General features: G+C 42.7%; 3 pseudogenes; 1 reads left to right on the top strand and 2 right to left on the bottom strand.

Annotated features, from left to right (window-relative positions):
* Nucleotides 1-1,306: 1,306 nt before the first annotated feature.
* LOC134897758 (5S ribosomal RNA) lies at nt 1,307-1,424 on the bottom strand (annotated as a pseudogene).
* A 6,785-nt stretch (nt 1,425-8,209) lies between these two features.
* Nucleotides 8,210-8,327, bottom strand: LOC134897757 (5S ribosomal RNA; annotated as a pseudogene).
* A 3,960-nt stretch (nt 8,328-12,287) lies between these two features.
* LOC134897756 (5S ribosomal RNA) lies at nt 12,288-12,405 on the top strand (annotated as a pseudogene).
* Nucleotides 12,406-14,090: the final 1,685 nt, after the last annotated feature.

The raw sequence follows: 14,090 nt of genomic DNA, 5'->3' as shown, positions 1-14,090 counted from the left end.
AGGTAGATCTGAGTATCATCAACATAGAGATGATATTTGAGTTCAAAAAAGCTACTGAGCTCACCTAAAGAAGACTTACAGAGAAAAGGAGAGGACCAAGAACAGAACCTTGGGGGATACCTACTGTTAGTAAAAGGGGGGACAGTGGAGTCATGAGAGGAGACAGAAAAGAAACAGTCCGAGAGACAGGAGAATAACTAGGAGAGGACAGAATCACATAGATCAAGGAGTGCAGGAGGAGTGGGTGGTCCACAGTGTCAAAAGCAGCATAGAGGTTAAGGAGAATGAGCAAAGACTTGAATTTGGCAACAATGAGGTAATTGCTGACTTTCATGAGGCAGTTTCTCTGGTGTGGAGAGGATGGTAGTCAGACTGAAATGGGTCAAGCAGGGAGTGGGAGGAGAGAAAGGTGGTAAGGCAGTTGTAAACAACATGCTTAAGGAGTTTGGAGGCAAATGGGAGGAACGAGATGGGTCAGTAGTCGTGTTAGGATCAAGGGTAGGTTTTTAACAATGGGGGAGAAAAGGGCATGCTTGAATGCAGAGGGAAAAATAGAATAAAGAAGACTCTTGTTTGGGTGCACTCTTGTTACTGTTGTATTTATCGATATTATTAAAACATAACTTTTATTATGCTTTGTTAAAATAAAGTCAGTATCCACTCATTCTCCCCATGGAGTTATTATCAAGCAAATAAAGGGAAAACCCACAGATGTATCATTGGAGGAAAGGGCTAAAAAGGGGTTTGTATGTTCTGGTTTAGCCTATCCCAATATAGACTGGCATAGAGGTGTAGATATAATCACCATACACCTGTTCTCATGCCATACCAGTACAAGCGATGCTTGTATTAATGGGACCATGGTCATGCACAAATAGGTATCAATTACATTGGGAGTGTTTATAACAAGTATATACTGCCTAATCCTATTCTCAGCACACAAAAGCTAATAGGTGTGCCTGATATCGCTGGAATTAATAAATTGTTGATTCCTATTGATTCTTGCCTGAAAAAATCACCATACACCTGTTCTCATGCTATCCCAGTACAAGCAATGCTTGTATTAGTGGGACCAATGTTGGTCATGCACGAGTAGATATCAATTACACCGGGAGTGTTTGAAACATGTATATACTATCTCATCCTATCCTCAGCACACATGACCTGATAGGTGTGCCTGATGTTGCTGGGGATAAGTTGTTGATTCCTAATCGATTCTTGCCTGAAAAAAATCAGGATATAAGTCGGAAGGAAGAAGTAGTGGTGATACTGCTGTTGGTATTGAGTTTTAAAATGAGACAACCTCAGATTACTACACTGGGTATTCTCTGAGGGTCACCCCTCAGATACTGACCCAGCCCATCACCGTTTTGCTTCCAAGATCAGACGAGATTGGGCTCTAGCGGTGAGGTATGATAGTAACCTGTGAATGAGGTGTCCCACTCACCAATGAGAGTGCACCTATTCAGTAGATTAAGGAAGAAGTGTGGATCTGCTGTCTATGTTAGACCTGGGATTACTCCCAGGAATCATGGATGAGAGTCCACGAAAATAGAAAGAGGGATGAAATCTTTAGTAGAGAGAAAAAGATAGTACAATGCTTTATTCGAGCATAATTGGATATATGTGTTATATTCGATATATGTTCACGGTGTCTCTATATGGGTTAACTGTGGAGATGCCCTTTCACGGGAGAAATTACATCCACACACTTTCTCAATTCAATTTGAACAGCATATCCAATATTATCAGAAAGAAAGTCCCAAAATAAAGTGTATGCAGGAATGTATGACGAATGAAGGTAACATACCAATCAATTTTAGCATACGTGTATCATGGCTGGAGCTGTCATCTCCATTATTTAGCTACACATGGAATAAGTATGCTGTTTTGAACACCAGTTATATGTATGCACCAACAAAAATTACAGATCAGACAAGAATAAAGAAAAGATATCACAATTGATACCGGGTACCGCCCAGGTCGCTGGGTCAGTTAAAGGTGATTAGTAGTGCTGATATTCTCCCATGATAGGATCCTATTGCATGCCTTGCTCAGAGTTCTTGTTGCATATATGGGTAGGAAAACGCGTTTCACCCTTCAAATCGGGCTTGCTCACTTCCAATGCTGGTATTCTGATGTTGTGCCGGGTTTAAAAGCCCTGTTATTAATTGGGCAGCCAATGGCTGCGTGTCTCTTAATTAAATGTCCAGCTCCTGCTGTTCGGCGGAAGCCGTGGGTGTGTATGTGGTTGCTTGGCAACCTGGAAAGCATCGGCTTATGGGAGGTGACGGGGAGGTCCTAATCTCTGGGACGCTCGAGTAGGAGAGAGGCGGGGTTCAGCTCCCGCTGTATAGGCGGAAGTCGTGGGTGTGTATGTGGCTGCTAGGCAACCTTTAGGGCATCGGCTTATGGGAGGTGACGGGGAGGTCCTATTCCCTGGGACGCTGGAGTAGGAGATAGGAGATATTCAGCTCTCGCTGTATAGACGGAAGTCGTGGGTGTATTTGTGGTTGCAAGGCAAACTTGAAGGCATCGGCTTATGGGAGGTGACGGGGAGGTCCTATTCTGTGGGACGCTCAAGTAGGAGAGTGGAGATGTTCAGCTCGCGCTGTATAGGCGGAAGTCGTGGGTGTGTATGTGGTTGCTAGGCAACCTGAGGGCATAGGCTTATAGGAGGTGACGGGGAGGTCCTATTCTCTAGGACACTCGGGAAGGAGAAAAAATGAAATATTTAGAAAAATTGTGGAAGGAGAGAGTAGAAAGAAAGAGGGACAGCAAAAAGAAGAAGAGGGGAAGGGAAATGATCCGCGCGCTGCGGGGGAGAAGACACTTCGTGTGCCTGGCTGTATTGCCGTCCGGCCGGACACCCGCTTGACCAGTGCTGCTGCAGGTGGGCGGGTCTGCTGCCATAGTGACCATTTATTTATTGTGTCGTGACCTGGAGTCTGTTAAGAAAGGTGGCGTCTCGTTGCATAGCAACAGACCGATTGGATTGCTGGAGTTTTGCATACTAGTTTGATAAAAGGTCACTGTGGGTTTGATACAGAGATCGCTGGCCTATTAGCCTGCGTATATTAATAAAATGGAGGATGTCATGTTGCTTGGCTATCAGCTATTGGAAATGCTGGCGTATTGTTGTCCAGCTTTGGTTAATACATGGGTCAGGAGACGTTGGTCTGTGGTCATAGTAATAGGATATAGGGTGTGCAGAAATTGGGGGGGGGAAAAAAGGTGTGGGAGGGGGAGTTTGTTGGTTGTGATGAAATGACAGGATTTGGGTCTGATTTGTATTCTGATGTGGATAGAAAGGTGAGGGGTTTTAGGGAAGGGTGGGTGGGGGCCGGGAGGGGGGGAAGGGAGAAAATTGTGCGGGGTGAAAGGAAAGTTGGGAGAAAGAATGGTAGGAGGGCTGATTGAGGAGGTAGTTGTATTGAGGCTTATAACGTCACTGGGGATTTGTTGAGGTGACAGGATGTGGAAGGGCCAAGTGTGGGAAGTGTATATTGGCTTGAATTGCCAATTGATTGTGCCTATGTGTAAGTGGGGAATGTTGCTTAGTCTGTGATGAATGGGTGAAAGGTGTCTGTGACCATCGTTGTGTGGGGGGAGGGGGCGGGTTTGGAGGGAGGGGAAAAAAGGGGGGGAAAAGGGGGAAAAAAGAGGGAAGGGGGGGAAGAAGGGAAATGTAGGTGTGTGTGTAACTGGGCTGATTGGGTAAGTAATTTAGTGTGGTGTATTGGAATGTGGTAGGAGCCTAACATGCGTGGGAATGAGAGTGAAAAGAGTGAAAAGAGTATTATAAGTTATTTACTTGGAAGGTGCATGGTGTGATGGAGAAGTGGATTGCTTTAAACTGTGGGTGCCATGGGTTTGGGTCCTTATTGGATTCAAATTAGGTGATACTTGTATCTGTGTGTTAACGTTGCTACCACGGAATTTTCAAAGGAATGCACTGTAGTTAAAGCTCTCATTGAGTCCCTGGGGTCTGTGTGTATTCAATTTAAAAATCCATTCCGTTTCTCGTTTGAGCAGTTCTTTCGTCATATCACCTCCTCTTATTCCCAGTTGGACTTTATCCAGACCAAACACCTTAAATTCTTTTGAAAAATCCGTGTGATGAGAATGGAAATGTCGTGCCACCGGAGTCAATTTTTTCATTCGGGTCAGATCACTATTGACGTTTCGGCAATTCCCTACATGTTCCAATACATGTTCTTTTAATTTCCTTGTCGTCATCCCGACGTATTTTAAATTGCAGCTACACTCTATACAGTATATCACTCCCTGGGTGCTGCAATTGAAAAAGTGTTTGATCTGAATTGATTCTCCATAGCGATCGGTCACGGAATTAGTCTTCAATATGAGGGGACAAGCTTTACAATGCCCGCAGGGGAAGGAGCCAGTTGGTATGTTCGATTTTGCCAATGGTTTTTGAAAATGACTCCTAACTAGGAGGTCCTTAATGTTCTTAGCTCTCCTCCAACTCATCTGAATATTATCGTCTATGAAGGGTGCTAGATCACTGTCTAACTTCAGAATAGGAAGATGTTTCTCTATTGCTTTTTTTATTAGCCTCCATTCCGGGCAAAAAGTCCCAATGAATCTGATCTTTTCATCCTTCTCTCGATGTGTTGTCGATTTGGATGAGAAAATCAGGGAATCTCTTGGTATTTTGGTTACTTCAGTACATGCCCTCTTCAATGAGCGTTTACTGTAGCCCCTTTCTCGTAGTCGTTGGGTCAATTCCCGACTTTTGACTTTAAACACCTCTTCCTCTGAACAATTGCGTCTGAGTCTTAGGAATTCTCCTTTGGGGATATTTTCCACCGTGGGAGGGAAATGCGCGCTTGTTTGGTACAGTAGGGTATTAGTCGCCGTTTCTTTTCTATACAGCTCAGTTGCCAGGTACCCCTTGGGGGATTTGTATATATAGACATCAAGGAAGGCTATCCGTTCTTGGATGATAGTATGCGTTAATTTCAAATTTAAGTTGTTTGTGTTAAGAAGTTGAATAAATTCCTGAAGCAAAACAGAGTCTCCATCCCAAATGACGAATATGTCGTCTATATATCGCAGCCATAGTATGATGTGTGCTGTATATTTGTCATTGATATCAGTGAAGACAAACATCTTTTCCCACCACCCAAGAAAAAGATTTGCATACGTTGGTGCACACGCTGCCCCCATAGCGGTGCCCCTGACTTGGAGATAGAAATGTTCTTGGAAAGTGAAGTAGTTCTTCTGTAATACAAAAGCTAGTAGGGAGTATAAGAGATCATTAAAGGCACTCTTCTCTCCTCCATCGAGGAAATATTTAGTAGCCCTCAGACCCGCTTGGTGGTCAATGCTAGTGTACAATGCTTCAACATCCAAGGTCACAAGATAGAAGCTCTCTTCGAAAATGATGTTATGAATTTTACGCAATAGGTCCGAGGTGTCCTTCAGGTATGAGGGTAGTTGGAGAACATAATCTCGGAGGTGTAAGTCTAGAAAGCGACTTGGCTGTTCCAAGAGACCCCCATTGCCAGACATGATGGGTCTACCAGGTGGTTTTTTTAGATCTTTATGTATCTTAGGGAGGAGATAAAAAGTCGGTGTCTTTGGATTCTGTACAGTCAAATATTTGTGTTCTTGTTTGGTTATGGTTCCAGCAGCCAAAGCTTCTTCTATTAACCCAATGTATTCCTTCAGGAATCGTGATGTCGGGTTGCTTAGCAGTCGTTGATAGCAGGTAGTTTGTTTTAGCTGACGTAACGCTTCTGTAACATACATCTTACTCGGCCAAAGGACTATGTTCCCTCCTTTGTCTGAAGGTTTTATTATTACATCCTTCCATTCTTGTATCTCTTTGAGTGCTGCTCTTTCTCCTGCGTCCAAATTTGGTGGAAAGAAATGAAGTCTATTATGATTTTTCTTTTGTATCGCATCAAATTCTCTGGATACCATGTCCAGAAAGACTCTGATTTCTGGGCTATTATTATCGGGGGGAAAGAAGGTTGATTTCCCTTTACAGATAGGACGATTTTTACTGGTCATTTCCATCCCAGATTCAAGTTGAAGTTCTTCTAGAATCTCAATCATGCCCAAATCTTCAGTATCCCAAATAGGATCGATATCAGCCAGTCCTCGTGTGGGATCTTGTTTCTTAAAGAATTTCTTTAGGAGTAATTTCCTCCCATACATTCTCAGGTCTTTCTCCCACAAAAATCTATTAAAGGGTTTCGAGGGTGAGAAAGAAAGGCCCTTGCTTAAAACTTTGGTTTGTTCAGGAGTAATTGTTCTCTCGGAAAGATTGATGATCTTTAGATGATGCATGGAGGGTTGATTTAACGAGCCTTCCTCTGTCGTTCCGGATATCTCGAGGTCCGTGGGGTATCCCAATTGTTGTTCCTTCCTCTGTCTCTTCTTTCTCCCCCTCCGTATTGGCCTCCGGGTCTGGTTCGTCCTTTTGTCTTTTGGCCCCGTCCTAAAAAATAGGGCGAGTCCTCTCGGTCTTCCGGGATATAGTGGGTGCGTGGGACGTCTGTCACTTCATTTGCGGAGTCCTCGCTATTGGATGACTCAAACTCCGAGAAAGTATAGTCCTCTTTTGGTTTCCTATCTCTATACTTTGGGGGCTGTGTGTTCCAACGAAATTGATTGCCCTGTGAAAAGTCCCGTTTGTCCCTCTGAAGTTTGTTTCGCTTACGTTCTATGATGTTTCTTTCATAAATCTCCAGGTCTCTCTTGTGTTTTTCAAAGGTAGATTGGAAAGAGAGATCCTTTTCCCACTTTTCCAGACTTTTTCCAACCTCTTCTATTTCTTTTTTTACCTGATCCAGGATCAGGGTATCATGTTTAATGAGTATATGTAGTAATTCACTGGAGCATTTTAGAAGGGTATTTTCCCACTCTGCCTTCAGATTATCTGTGGCTAAGGGAAAGGAAGGAAAAATCCTAGGTCTGAGGCCTCTGGGTACGATTTTGTGTTTAATATAGTTCTCCAGAGTGGTGATGTCCCAAGTAAGTCGTGTTCTCCTCTGTAATGTTTTCTGGAGTTTGGATAAAGGGCCCCTCCAGTCGGAGGTCGGGCTTCCTGAGTCCCCAGTTTCTAGGAAAAGATCTTCAAAGCCCTCGGTGTTCCTACGTCTGGTAAGTTCAGATTTCAAGGAAAATGAAGACATCATATGCGGTTGTATTGTTTTGGTGGATACTGAGTTGATCCAGAGCAGTGGAAAGGAAAGAAAAGGACCACTGGCCACTGGGTAAAGTGTTTATCAAACTGTGCAGGAATCTGAAACTGATCTAGGATCAGCAAAAATACAGGTTTATCGAGAAAGGTTGGTGATTCCGCACCAGTATTACACAATTACATGTGTTTATGTGAACCAGTATACGTTTATACAGAGATAATCTCTTAATTACCGTCTGGTGGTGCACCCAGAGTCAGAGAAAAGCTGGAGCAAAAATAGAATAAAGAAGACTCTTGTTTGGGTGCACTCTTGTTACTGTTGTATTTATCGATATTATTAAAACATAACTTTTATTATGCTTTGTTAAAATAAAGTCAGTATCCACTCATTCTCCCCATGGAGTTATTATCAAGCAAATAAAGGGAAAACCCACAGATGTATCATTGGAGGAAAGGGCTAAAAAGGGGTTTGTATGTTCTGGTTTAGCCTATCCCAATATAGACTGGCATAGAGGTGTAGATATAATCACCATACACCTGTTCTCATGCCATACCAGTACAAGCGATGCTTGTATTAATGGGACCAGAGTTGGTCATGCACAAATAGGTATCAATTACATTGGGAGTGTTTATAACAAGTATATATTGCCTAATCCTATTCTCAGCACACAAAAGCTAATAGGTGTGCCTGATATCGCTGGAATTAATAAGTTGTTGATTCCTATTGATTCTTGCCTGAAAAAATCACCATACACCTGTTCTCATGCTATCCCAGTACAAGCAATGCTTGTATTAGTGGGACCAATGTTGGTCATGCACGAGTAGATATCAATTACACCGGGAGTGTTTGAAACATGTATATACTATCTCATCCTATCCTCAGCACACATGACCTGATAGGTGTGCCTGATGTCGCTGGGGATAAGTTGTTGATTCCTAATCGATTCTTGCCTGAAAAAAATCAGGATATAAGTGGGAAGGAAGAAGTAGTGGTGATACTGCTGTTGGTATTGAGTTTTAAAATGAGACAACCTCAGATTACTACACTGGGTATTCTCTGAGGGTCACCCCTCAGATACTGACCCAGCCCATCACCGTTTTGCTTCCAAGATCAGACGAGATTGGGCTCTAGCGGTGAGGTATGATAGTAACCTGTGAATGAGGTGTCCCACTCACCAATGAGAGTGCACCTATTCAGTAGATTAAGGAAGAAGTGTGGATCTGCTGTCTATGTTAGACCTGGGATTACTCCCAGGAATCATGGATGAGAGTCCACGAAAATAGAAAGAGGGATGAAATCTTTAGTAGAGAGAAAAAGATAGTACAATGCTTTATTCGAGCATAATTGGATATATGTGTTATATTCGATATATGTTCACGGTGTCTCTATATGGGTTAACTGTGGAGATGCCCTTTCACGGGAGAAATTACATCCACACACTTTCTCAATTCAATTTGAACAGCATATCCAATATTATCAGAAAGAAAGTCCCAAAATAAAGTGTATGCAGGAATGTATGACGAATGAAGGTAACATACCAATCAATTTTAGCATACGTGTATCATGGCTGGAGCTGTCATCTCCATTATTTAGCTACACATGGAATAAGTATGCTGTTTTGAACACCAGTTATATGTATGCACCAACAAAAATTACAGATCAGACAAGAATAAAGAAAAGATATCACAATTGATACCGGGTACCGCCCTGGTCGCTGGGTCAGTTAAAGGTGATTAGTAGTGCTGATATTCTCCCATGATAGGATCCTATTGCATGCCTTGCTCAGAGTTCTTGTTGCATATATGGGTAGGAAAACGCGTTTCACCCGTCAAATCGGGCTTGCTCACTTCCAATGCTGGTATTCTGATGTTGTGCCGGGTTTAAAAGCCCTGTTATTAATTGGTCAGCCAATGGCTGCGTGTCTCTTAATTAAATGTCCAGCTCCTGCTGTTCGGCGGAAGCCGTGGGTGTGTATGTGGTTGCTTGGCAACCTGGAAAGCATCGGCTTATGGGAGGTGACGGGGAGGTCCTAATCTCTGGGACGCTCGAGTAGGAGAGAGGCGGGGTTCAGCTCCCGCTGTATAGGCGGAAGTCGTGGGTGTGTATGTGGTTGCTAGGCAACCTTTAGGGCATCGGCTTATGGGAGGTGACGGGGAGGTCCTATTCCCTGGGACGCTGGAGTAGGAGATAGGAGATATTCAGCTCTCGCTGACAGAGGAAGGAACAACAATTGGGATACCCCACGGACCTCGAGATATCCGGAACGACAGAGGAAGGCTCGTTAAATCAACCCTCCATGCATCATCTAAAGATCATCAATCTTTCCGAGAGAACAATTACTCCTGAACAAACCAAAGTTTTAAGCAAGGGCCTTTCTTTCTCACCCTCGAAACCCTTTAATAGATTTTTGTGGGAGAAAGACCTGAGAATGTATGGGAGGAAATTACTCCTAAAGAAATTCTTTAAGAAACAAGATCCCACACGAGGACTGGCTGATATCGATCCTATTTGGGATACTGAAGATTTGGGCATGATTGAGATTCTAGAAGAACTTCAACTTGAATCTGGGATGGAAATGACCAGTAAAAATCGTCCTATCTGTAAAGGGAAATCAACCTTCTTTCCCCCCGAAAATAATAGCCCAGAAATCAGAGTCTTTCTGGACATGGTATCCAGAGAATTTGATGCGATACAAAAGAAAAATCGTAATAGACTTCATTTCTTTCCACCAAATTTGGACGCAGGAGAAAGAGCAGCACTCAAAGAGATACAAGAATGGAAGGATGTAATAATAAAACCTTCAGACAAAGGAGGGAACATAGTCCTTTGGCCGAGTAAGATGTATGTTACAGAAGCGTTACGTCAGCTAAAACAAACTACCTGCTATCAACGACTGCTAAGCAACCCGACATCACGATTCCTGAAGGAATACATTGGGTTAATAGAAGAAGCTTTGGCTGCTGGAACCATAACCAAACAAGAACACAAATATTTGACTGTACAGAATCCAAAGACACCGACTTTTTATCTCCTCCCTAAGATACATAAAGATCTAAAAAAACCACCTGGTAGACCCATCATGTCTGGCAATGGGGGTCTCTTGGAACAGCCAAGTCGCTTTCTAGACTTACACCTCCGAGATTATGTTCTCCAACTACCCTCATACCTGAAGGACACCTCGGACCTATTGCGTAAAATTCATAACATCATTTTCGAAGATAGCTTCTATCTTGTGACCTTGGATGTTGAAGCATTGTACACTAGCATTGACCACCAAGCGGGTCTGAGGGCTACTAAATATTTCCTCGATGGAGGAGAGAAGAGTGCCTTTAATGATCTCTTATACTCCCTACTAGCTTTTGTATTACAGAAGAACTACTTCACTTTCCAAGAACATTTCTATCTCCAAGTCAGGGGCACCGCTATGGGGGCAGCGTGTGCACCAACGTATGCAAATCTTTTTCTTGGGTGGTGGGAAAAGATGTTTGTCTTCACTGATATCAATGACAAATATACAGCACACATCATACTATGGCTGCGATATATAGACGACATATTCGTCATTTGGGATGGAGACTCTGTTTTGCTTCAGGAATTTATTCAACTTCTTAACACAAACAACTTAAATTTGAAATTAACGCATACTATCAGCCAAGAACGGATAGCCTTCCTTGATGTCTATATATACAAATCCCCCAAGGGGTACCTGGCAACTGAGCTGTATAGAAAAGAAACGGCGACTAATACCCTACTGTACCAAACAAGCGCGCATTTCCCTCCCACGGTGGAAAATATCCCCAAAGGAGAATTCCTAAGACTCAGACGCAATTGTTCAGAGGAAGAGGTGTTTAAAGTCAAAAGTCGGGAATTGACCCAGCGACTACGAGAAAGGGGCTACAGTAAACGCTCATTGAAGAGGGCATGTACTGAAGTAACCAAAATACCAAGAGATTCCCTGATTTTCTCATCCAAATCGACAACACATCGAGAGAAGGATGAAAAGATCAGATTCATTGGGACTTTTTGCCCGGAATGGAGGCTAATAAAAAAAGCAATAGAGAAACATCTTCCTATTCTGAAGTTAGACAGTGATCTAGCACCCTTCATAGACGATAATATTCAGATGAGTTGGAGGAGAGCTAAGAACATTAAGGACCTCCTAGTTAGGAGTCATTTTCAAAAACCATTGGCAAAATCGAACATACCAACTGGCTCCTTCCCCTGCGGGCATTGTAAAGCTTGTCCCCTCATATTGAAGACTAATTCCGTGACCGATCGCTATGGAGAATCAATTCAGATCAAACACTTTTTCAATTGCAGCTTAATTAGGCTTAATTAAGAGACACGCAGCCATTGGCTGACCAATTAATAACAGGGCTTTTAAACCCGGCACAACATCAGAATACCAGCATTGGAAGTGAGCAAGCCCGATTTGACGGGTGAAACGCGTTTTCCTACCCATATATGCAACAAGAACTCTGAGCAAGGCATGCAATAGGATCCTATCATGGGAGAATATCAGCACTACTAATCACCTTTAACTGACCCAGCGACCTGGGCGGTACCCGGTATCAATTGTGATATCTTTTCTTTATTCTTGTCTGATCTGTAATTTTTGTTGGTGCATACATATAACTGGTGTTCAAAACAGCATACTTATTCCATGTGTAGCTAAATAATGGAGATGACAGCTCCAGCCATGATACACGTATGCTAAAATTGATTGGTATGTTACCTTCATTCGTCATACATTCCTGCATACACTTTATTTTGGGACTTTCTTTCTGATAATATTGGATATGCTGTTCAAATTGAATTGAGAAAGTGTGTGGATGTAATTTCTCCCGTGAAAGGGCATCTCCACAGTTAACCCATATAGAGACACCGTGAACATATATCGAATATAACACATATATCCAATTATGCTCGAATAAAGCATTGTACTATCTTTTTCTCTCTACTAAAGATTTCATCCCTCTTTCTATTTTCGTGGACTCTCATCCATGATTCCTGGGAGTAATCCCAGGTCTAACATAGACAGCAGATCCACACTTCTTCCTTAATCTACTGAATAGGTGCACTCTCATTGGTGAGTGGGACACCTCATTCACAGGTTACTATCATACCTCACCGCTAGAGCCCAATCTCGTCTGATCTTGGAAGCAAAACGGTGATGGGCTGGGTCAGTATCTGAGGGGTGACCCTCAGAGAATACCCAGTGTAGTAATCTGAGGTTGTCTCATTTTAAAACTCAATACCAACAGCAGTATCACCACTACTTCTTCCTTCCCACTTATATCCTGATTTTTTTCAGGCAAGAATCGATTAGGAATCAACAACTTATCCCCAGCGACATCAGGCACACCTATCAGGTCATGTGTGCTGAGGATAGGATGAGATAGTATATACATGTTTCAAACACTCCCGGTGTAATTGATATCTACTCGTGCATGACCAACATTGGTCCCACTAATACAAGCATTGCTTGTACTGGGATAGCATGAGAACAGGTGTATGGTGATTTTTTCAGGCAAGAATCAATAGGAATCAACAACTTATTAATTCCAGCAATATCAGGCACACCTATTAGCTTTTGTGTGCTGAGAATAGGATTAGGCAGTATATACTTGTTATAAACACTCCCAATGTAATTGATACCTATTTGTGCATGACCAACTCTGGTCCCATTAATACAAGCATCGCTTGTACTGGTATGGCATGAGAACAGGTGTATGGTGATTATATCTACACCTCTATGCCAGTCTATATTGGGATAGGCTAAACCAGAACATACAAACCCCTTTTTAGCCCTTTCCTCCAATGATACATCTGTGGGTTTTCCCTTTATTTGCTTGATAATAACTCCATGGGGAGAATGAGTGGATACTGACTTTATTTTAACAAAGCATAATAAAAGTTATGTTTTAATAATATCGATAAATACAACAGTAACAAGAGTGCACCCAAACAAGAGTCTTCTTTATTCTATTTTTGCTCCAGCTTTTCTCTGACTCTGGGTGCACCACCAGACGGTAATTAAGAGATTATCTCTGTATAAACGTATACTGGTTCACATAAACACATGTAATTGTGTAATACTGGTGCGGAATCACCAACCTTTCTCTTGAATGCAGAGGGGGCAGTGTCTGATGAGAGGGAGAGACTGAAGAGGTTGGCAAGATGGGAACAGGCAGGATTGAGGTCGCAGAGGAGGCTGGAGGAGATTGGGTCAAGCAGGGAGGCTGAAGGGGGTGGGGGACTGGGCGAGGGCTATGACTTAATTTCCAGATACAAGGTAAAAATAAGTCAGAGTTTTAAGATGGATAGGGAGGGGAAGGCTGGGAAAGAAGGGTGCAGGGTTCTGAGGGTCTGGGAGGATGTAATGTCCTGACATTTGGAGACAATTATAGATGTGAAGTGGGTGGCAAAGTCAAAGGCAGAGAGTGAAGAGGGGAGGAGGAGGTGGGGATAGGAGGGAGTTGAAAGTGGTGAAGAGACACCCAGGCTTTGAGGACTGGAAGGAGATGAGGTTCTTGAAATACGACTGTTTGAGGCAGTGGTTCCCAAACTTTCTTGATATGTGGGCTCTATTCAGCTGTATAAGGCCTGCCTTAGCAGGAAAGAAGACAGCTAACTTCAGGTAATGCTGATCTAAAAACAAGTAACATTTTCTTATTGGACTGAAAATGTAGTTAAAGGTGCAGTTAGCCTTTCAGAATCTGCATTCAATAAACTGATAAGGCTGCTAAAGGATCTTTAATAATCAGTACCATTTGTCCATTATGTGCTAATGGTATTTGGAGCCAGCTGACATTGTTTACTAGCATCAATAGAATTATTGTGTACATTTACAGGGTAGTTTCTAACAATAGAACATTTATTCCCCTTTCACACCAAAATCCTGGGTTCGACCGG

This window comes from Pseudophryne corroboree, chromosome 3 (genome assembly GCF_028390025.1).
Source record: "Pseudophryne corroboree isolate aPseCor3 chromosome 3, aPseCor3.hap2, whole genome shotgun sequence".
Lineage (NCBI taxonomy): Eukaryota > Metazoa > Chordata > Amphibia > Anura > Myobatrachidae > Pseudophryne > Pseudophryne corroboree.
The sequence above is the reverse complement of the archived record's forward strand: the minus strand, read 5'-3'. Positions and strand labels throughout refer to the sequence as shown.